The sequence below is a fragment of the Nycticebus coucang genome, chromosome 19 (assembly GCF_027406575.1).
Source record: "Nycticebus coucang isolate mNycCou1 chromosome 19, mNycCou1.pri, whole genome shotgun sequence".
Lineage (NCBI taxonomy): Eukaryota > Metazoa > Chordata > Mammalia > Primates > Lorisidae > Nycticebus > Nycticebus coucang.
In genome coordinates, this window is record NC_069798.1 from 28,137,039 (window position 1) to 28,145,596 (window position 8,558).

An 8,558-nucleotide genomic window follows, 5' to 3' on the forward strand; every position below is an offset into this window, starting at 1 on the left:
GGTCATGCTGGTACAGTAACCACAAGGCAGCAAAAGCTTTGGGGAAGAGGATGAAGGTCAGAGACAGAACACAAGAGCACTGCCCATCCCGTGGCCCAGTCTCATCAATGCCAGGTCATGAGAGTAATGATCCCATAGGACCCTGTTCCTCAGGTCTCAAAGATGCTATTCCTGTTCCAAGCTGCCACCAGGTGACCAGTGACTGGGCCCAACTGCTACCTGTCTTCCCCACTGTCTCCAGTAACAGACTTTTTTTTTCTGGAGCCAGAGCCTCACTCTGTTGCCCAGACCAGAATGCCATGGCTTCAGCCGAGCTCACGGCAACCTCAAACTCCTGGGTTCAAGCAATCCTCCTGTCTTAGACTCCTGAGTAGCTGGGACCCAGATGCACACCACTACACCTGGTAATTTTTCTATTTTTAGTAGAGGCAGAGTCTCACCCCTGCTCAGGTTGGTCTTGAACTCCTGAGCTCAAGCAATACTCCTGCCTTGGCCTCCCAGAGTGTTAGAATTATAGGCATGAGCCCCCTTGCCCAGCCCAGTAACAGATTTCTAAAATGTCGTGTGCAACAATGATTGTTTGTTTTTTTCATTGCACAAAGCAGACTCCACCATGAACAACCAAGAGAAGGAATTGCAGAACCCACAATGCAGCATTCCTGTTGCAATATAACCTTAAAAAAATAACAGAATATATTCTGATTAATTATCAGTTCCATTATAATCATATACAATATATTAGAACAAGCTTCAAGCTAAAGTACCTCCCCAAGCCTGGGGGTTTATGAGAAACTATCACAAGACCACCCAATACTTCTATATAAACACTGCTTGAGAAAACACTTTTAATGCCTTTCAGCCAAAACTAAACTTGAGTACTTGTTCTGAACTCCTCACAGTTTAGGAAGAACTAGTGTACAAAGTTCAAATGAGGTCACCATATCCAACTCTCTCACCTTTTTCTCACTCAGCCAACATGCCCTCTCCAAAATTGAGGCTCTCCTGCCATGTCCGACTCATGGAAGGATAACCTGCCTTTTCCTCCCCCTTCTAAATTTTAAAAACACCAAGGTTAATGGACAAGAATAGGATGTTTTTCTCACTGGTGTACATAGGAGGACCCTAGAACCGGTAAACTGAGAAATGGGTAGCACAGTAGCATTGCGGGCCTGACGGGGGTAATCAGATGTGAGTCTGCAGTGACACACAGCACCAAGCCTCAGGTACAGGAGCAGGGGAGAGAGCAACATCCTAGCACAACACATTTCTTCTGAAAAGTAGCTGAACTTGGCTATGTTATCAATATTATTTCACTCATTTTCATGTACAGTTTGGTAAATGTTTTATTTGACTTTTCCATAATTTCAAATTATTGGAATATTTTATATTCCCATCTATTTTGAACTAGTAATTAGCTGTCTAAAACTAACAGACAACTTCTTGAAATATAGGTAAATATAATTAGAGTACTACTTCTGCTACACAAATATTACAGAGACTTAGAGTAAATAATTTACTGTACTGCTCACAACACTTCAGTCCTAAAGCCCAATTACGTACACATAATGCTTTTCTAGAGACTCCTCTTTGAATGTTCATCAGGGTGTAGAAAAACACAGCACCTTGCTTTTTTCTCCTAATCCAATGAAACGTTTGCATCTCATTTGATCAACTGCCAAAACTTGTTGCCTACACGCTGCACACGTTTCTGTTCCTACCATGACAACCTTAGATCACCGATGATAACCAGTGGATTCTTAACCAATGACCTCCTTTGACTGCAGTGATGCCCCCTCCCCCTACAGATGTCTAACCCTGTCGGCTAGGGGACACAGCTGGCTCTGTTTCCAAGCGGTTTCCTTTTTGGGCTTCCCATATCTTTGCTTCTTGTATTTCTGTTCTCTGCATTCCGTTCCCAGTGACTTTCTCCTACAGCAACCCTTAAGCGGTGGCTGTTCCTTCCCTTTGCGGTTCACTATTTACCTCCCCAGGTAGTTAGGGGCACAGACCCAAGCTCTACCACTGGTTACGAAATTAAGAGTTTACCCAAGGTCCTCATGGGAATTATTAATGATGCTCAGCTCTAATGAAATGACCACTGTCCCACCCCCTGCTCCATACACCGTCTCAAAAGCATGATTTATTTCTACAGCTAATATTGTGGAGCCACTTGGTAGAGGAAGGTCCTTTCATAATCGCCTGGCCGCAGCCCTGGAAGACACGACGGTGTCCAGGCCTAGGTGAGCGCCTTAGCTCTCCGCTTCAACCCATTTTGCCCACTGACTGCTTGAGTCCCAAGCCCGACCCTAACAAGACCCTAAGTCGCCGGACACGCTCCCCTGAATCCGCCGCGAACCCGGGCGCAGGCTCACCTGGCCCCCGCCAGACTCCGGCGCGCGCTCCCCCGAGTCACACTCGGTCCCCGGCGCGGGCGCGGGCGCACCCCGTGCCTCCCCGCCCCTCCGCGGCTCCGGAGGAGGCTCTGCCCTGCCGCACCTCTCAGTCCCGGGCGGAGACGCCAGCCGGAGTTCCAGCCAAGTTACCCCGTGCTCCTCCAAGGAGAAGGCTGCTGCGAACGTGTATATTCTATTTCGCGAGGCCTTCGCGTCCCGAGTGACCCCTCCAGGCCAGTTTCTCCCGCACACTCACTGGGGACTCCTCTGCGCTCTTCCCTTTGCTTGCCTTGGCTTGGGGAATTAGTGGCAGGCGCCGGCTCCGTGGGAAACACGAAACTAATTTCCCCCTGCTGGTGACTGGGAGGAACTGCACATGGTGGAACCAATCTATTACACAAGTTGGCATCTTCCCTGTCTCAGATTTTTTAAATTTCCCTTTGTATTCATTTTATTTTAAGTGCTACTCTAAGAAAAAGAAAGTCACTTTTAGACTTCAGATGAATGAGAATAAGAAAAGTGAGGACAACCCAGTCAATCGTTTGTTTTTGTTTTTTTTTTGAGACAGAGTCTCACTACGTCGCCTGCGGTCGAGTCCTGTGACGTCACAGCTCACAGCAACCTCAAACTCTCAAGCTTAAGGGATTCTCTTGCCTCAGTCTCCAAAGTAGCTGGGACAACGGCCCCCTCCTCAAAGCCCAGCTATTTTTTGGTTGCGTTGTCATTGTTGTTTAGCTGGCCCAAGCTGGGTTCGAACCTTCCAGCCTCCGTGTATGTGGCCGGTGCCCTAACCACTGAGTATGGGTGCCGCCTCACTCATTTTTTAAATTCTTTTTCTTTCTTTTTATTTAACTATGGAAAATTGCAAACATAAAAGCAAGCAAAGAGTATAATTAGGTTTTAGCTTTTCGTAATGATGGACTAATCTTACTATGTATGATATAAAATCTGAGCAAAACATTTTAAAATTTATTTGAAGTCATTGGAGATTGATCAAAGGAAGGCCAAAAAAACCTTAAAAAAAAATGAATAGAAGTTGCTGGGATTTGTAAATTTGTGGCTTTTTGACTGAGGACAACCCCAATCCATGTGCAGCTCCAGCTGCAAACCACAACTGCCTGCCTGTCTTGAAGGGGACAGAAAACAGAGTTTGAAACTTAGTATAAGAATTGGAAAGCAGAGGTGGCAATTCTAGAAGGAAGGAATCTATGGAGGAGGTGACCCTCAGTATATGTGTCATATTAGTTTTCTCTTCCTGCCATAACAAATTTCCACAAATGTAGTGGCTTAAAACCCCACAAATTTATTATCACATAGTTCTGGACATCAGAAGTCCTATAAGGGTCTTACTGGACCACATCAGGGAGTTGACAGGGCTGAGCTGTGCTCCTTTCTAGAGGTTGTAGAGGCAAATCCACTTCCTGCTTAATGACTTATAGAAGCTCGGTTTCTTTGCAGTGGTAAAACTGAGTTTCCTGTTTCTTTGCTGGCTATAAAATGACAATTATTCCAGCTTCTGGAGGTCACTGCTGCATTCCTTGACTTGATGCCTCCTTCCTCCTTCTTCAAAGCCAGCAACAATGAGTCAAACTTCAAATCTGTCCTCCTTCTCCCACTTCATCTCTCTGATCCAGCCTGCACCAGGTTCTTCCCCTCTAAAAACTTATGTGAACAGATTGAGCCCACTCAAATTATCCCTGGTAGGATAATTGCCCCCATTTTAATTAATCATGTCTGCAAAATCCCTTTCGGCATGTAAAGTACCAGGGATTAGGACATGGACATCTTCAGGTTGTCCTAAGATGCATACCCAAGTTGCCCTGCCCTCCAAAGCCCTCAAAGAGGTCATAGTCTAGTATCAATAATATTATTAATTTTTAAAATTTATTGTTGAGAAGAGTTTATTTATTTATTATTATTATTTTTTTTTTTTGAGAAGCGGTTTTACCATGGTGCCCAGGCTGGTCTCAAACTCTTGGCCTCAAGTAACCTATCACCTCAGCCTCCCAAAGTGCTAGGACTTCAGGCCTATGCCACCATGTTGGCCAATGAAAATTCTTAATAATAAGACAACCATGAAGTTTGCTGCATCAGCTGACTCTTCCTTTCAGTTTGCCTTTACAGCTTGGCTAATTGTTCAACACAAGAGGCCTAGGTTTTCATCTATCTCTGTTTTTGACAAGCTTTCCTCAATAAGTTTAATCATTTAAAGTCAGAAATGGGGACAAGGTGCAATGGCTCACGCCTGTAATCCTAGCACTCTGGGAGGCTGAGGCAGGTGGACTGCCTGAACTCAGGAGTTTGAGACTAGCCTAAACAAGAGCAAGACCTCATCTCTAAAAATAAGCAGGTGTTGTGGCTGGTGCCTATAGTCCCAGCTATTTAGGAGGCTGAGGCAAGAGGATTGCTTAAGCCCAAGAGTTTGAGGTTGCTGTGAGCTATGATGCCTGAGCACTCTATCCAGGGCAACAAAGTGACACTCTGTCTCAAAAAATAAATAAATAAAGTCAGAGATGGGCAACTCTTCCTTTTACTTGAACATTTAGAGGCCGCATTTCAATATTGCTCTGATGGAAAATAGGAAGGCCCAAGGAGAAAGAGACAATGGGGAACAGCAGAACACACACATCTTTCAATTAAGCTTGCCTCTATATTTGGCACAGTTTATGGTGCCCCAAAACAATTACAATAGTAAGTCAAAGATTGCTAATCACAAATCAGCATAACAGACACGATAATGATGAAAAGTAATTAGAAATTACCAAAATGTGACACAGAGACATTAAGTGAGTACATGCTGTTGGAAAATGGTACCAATAAACTTGCCCCATGCAGGATTGCTACAAACCTTTGATTTAAAAAACACAATATCTGCACAATAAAGTGAAATCAACTGAGGTTTTATTATTATATTAATAATGCACATGTATTGAAATAGCTCTGGGTGCTGCCACAGTATCCCTAACTGCCACAGCGATGCCTAAGGGGCCCAAGCAACAGCCGCCAGAGCCCGAGTGGATCGAGGACAGAGAGAGCACGAGCCCAGGAGACAAAGTGGTGAAGAAAGGAAAGAAGGACAAGAAGACCAAAAAGACATTCTTTGAAGAGCTGGCAGTAGAAGATAAACAGGCTGAGAAGAAGAGAAAGTGCTCAAGGAGAAGGAACAGCAGCAGTAGCCGCAACAACAACAACAGCAGCAAAAAAGAAGCGAGATGCCCGAAAAGGCCGGCGGAAGAAGGATGCGGATGATGGAGAGGAGAAAGAGCTCCTGGAGCGTCTTAAGAAACTGTCAGTGCCAGCCAGTGACGAGGAGGATGAGGTACCTGCCCCATACCCTGAGGGGGTAAGAAGACCAAGGCTGGTGATGTTTGTGCAGCCCTGATTCAGGATCAGAGTGAGGAAGAAGAGAAGGAAGAAAAACATCCTCCTAAGCTGCCAAGCCAGAGAAGAATGGGATCAATAAGGCTGCATCTGAGGAACAGCAGCCTGGGCTCAAAGGCAAAGAGGGAAAGGAAGAGAAGTTAAAAGGGACAGCTAAGCCTCAAAATAAATTTGCTGCTCTGGACAATGAAGAGGATGAAGAAGAAGAAATGAAAAAAGGAAAGGAGCCTCCCAAACAAGGGAAGGAGAAAGCCAAGAAAGCAGAGCAGGGTTCAGAAGAAGAAAGAGAAGGGGAAGAAGAGGAGGAGGAAGGATATTCTAAGGTAGATGATCCCCATGCTCACCTTAGCAAAAAGGAGAAGAAACAGATGGAGTATGAGCACCAGGTGGCTTCATTAAAAGCAGCCAATGCTGCTGAAAATGACTTCTCCGTGTCCCAGGAAGAGGTTTCCTCTTGCCAAGCCATGTTAGAAAATGCATCTGACATCAAGCTGGAAAAGTTCAGCATCTTGGCCCATGGCAAGGAGCTGGTCGTCAATGCAGACCTGTATATTGTTGCTGGCCACTGTTATGGGCTAGTAGGACCTAATGGCAAGGGCAAGACCACACTCCTCAAGCACATCCCCAGCCAAGCCCTGAGCATCCCTCCCAACATTGATGTGTTGCTGTGTGAGCAGGAGGTGGTAGCAGATGAGACACCAGCAGTACAGGCTGTTCTTTGAGCTAATACCAAGCGATTGAAGCTGCTGGGAGAGGAGCGAGGGCTTCAGGGACAGCTGGAACCGGGGATGACACAGCTGCCGAGAGGCTAGAGAAGGTGTATGAGGTTACTGGCACAGCAGCTGCAGAGGCCAAAGCACGACAGATCCTGGCTGGCCTGGGCTTCGACCCTGAGATGCAGAATCGGCCTACACAGAAGTTCTCAGGGGATTGGCACATGCGTATCTCCGTGACCAGGGCACTATTCATGGAGCCCACCCTGCTCATGTTGGATAAGCCCACTAACCACTTGGACCTCAATGCTGTCATCTGGCTCAATAACTACCTCCAGGGCTGGCGGAAGACCTTGCTTATCGTCTCCCACGACCAGGGCTTCCTGGATGATTTCTGTACTGATATCATCCATCTCGATGCTCAGCGGTTTCATTACTACAGGGGCAATTATATGACCTTCAAGAAGATGTACCAGCAGAAGCAGAAAGAACTGCTGAAGCAGTATGAGAAGCAGGAGAAAAAGCTGAAGGAGCTGAAGGCAGGGGGCAAGTCCACCAAGCAGGCAGAGAAGCAAACGAAGGAAGCAGCAAAAGTGCCAACGGTAAAACCAGGATGAGGAATCCCAGGAGGCGCCTGAGCTCCTGAAGTGCCCCCAAGGAGTGTACTGTGCGCTTTACTTTCCCTAATCCCCCACCACTCAGCCCTCCTGTGCTGGGTCTGCATGGTGTGACATTTGGCTATGAGGGCCAGAAATCACTCTTTAAGAAGCTGGACTTTGGCATCGACATGGACTCAAGGATTTGCATTGTGGGCCCTAATGGTGTGGAGAAGAGCACTCTCCTCCTGTTGCTAACTGGCAAGCTGACACCGACTCGTGGAGAAATGAGAAAGAACCATTGGCTGAAAATTGGCTTCTTCAACCAGCAATATGCAGAGTAGCTACATATGGAGGAGACACCCACTGAGTACCTGCAGTGGGTCTTCAACCTGCCCTACCAGGATGCCCGAAAGTGCCTGGGCCGTTTGGCCTTGAAAATCATGCCCACACCATCCAGATCTGCAAGATCTCTGGTGGTCAGGAAGCCCGAGTTGTGTTTGCAGAGCTAGCCTGTTGGGAACCTGATGTCCTTATCTTGGATGAGCCAACCAATAACCTGGACATAGAGTCTATTGATGCTCTGGGGGAAGCAATCAACAAATACTAGGGTGCTGTGATTGTTGTCAGCCATGATGCCCGACTCATCACAGAAACCAACTGCCAGCTGTGGGTGGTGGAAGAGCAGAGTGTTAGCCAAATCGATGATGACTTTGATGACTTACAAGTAGGAGGTTTTGGAGGCTCTGGGTGAAGTCATGGTCAACCAACCCCAGGAGGGAGCTTTCTTTCCTGGAAGTTTCCCAAGAAACAAGCTTACACAGCCTAAAATTCCCCTGTTGTCTCCCTCTCTCCTTGGAAGACTGCCTTTGGTCTGCAGCTGACCACTGGAGAACACAAAGATGGAATGTTGACTTGATGCGACCAGGATGCCACTTTGATTGCTTCCATTTTTCTGAAAGACTTATCTGTTCCACTTTTCTTGAGATAGTGAGCTGACCTTATCCTTGGCATCCCTCTATGCAGACAGAGGTGACCACCTTCATTATTGTGTGACTTCATCCAGCCAAGCTTACGTGGCCTGTTGTCTCAAGCCTGATCACTCAGAAGCCTGCCTCTGGTTCACCTTAAAGCTTCAAGCCTGGACCCTGGTCTTTGAGTGGTGGTGTTCTTTTCTGGTGGATTTAATGCTGGCTTACTGATACAAACAGCTGTTGAAGCTCAGAGCTAGAGACAAGTGTCTGAAGCCTGTGCCATCACTTATCCCAGGATTTGGTGCCTGTCATCTCTTGTCCGGTTGGGGACTGGGGGACAGGAAAGGAATGCTGCTGAACTTGGATCTCCCTTTACAAAGGGAAAAAATAAAGGAGTTGCTGCCAAAAATAATAATAATAATAATGCACATGTATTAATATTTGACAAAATAGACTTTAAGATGAAATATAAGTAGAGAAAAAGAGGGAAATTACATAATA

At 46.3% G+C, this 8,558-nt stretch overlaps 1 pseudogene across 1 annotated transcript; it reads left to right on the forward strand.

Annotated features, from left to right (window-relative positions):
* The first annotated feature begins 5,330 nt into the window (after positions 1–5,330).
* On the forward strand, positions 5,331–7,967 carry LOC128571688 (ATP-binding cassette sub-family F member 1-like; annotated as a pseudogene). Its single transcript, XR_008375950.1, has one exon. The product of XR_008375950.1 is annotated as an ATP-binding cassette sub-family F member 1-like (transcript).
* Positions 7,968–8,558: the final 591 nt, after the last annotated feature.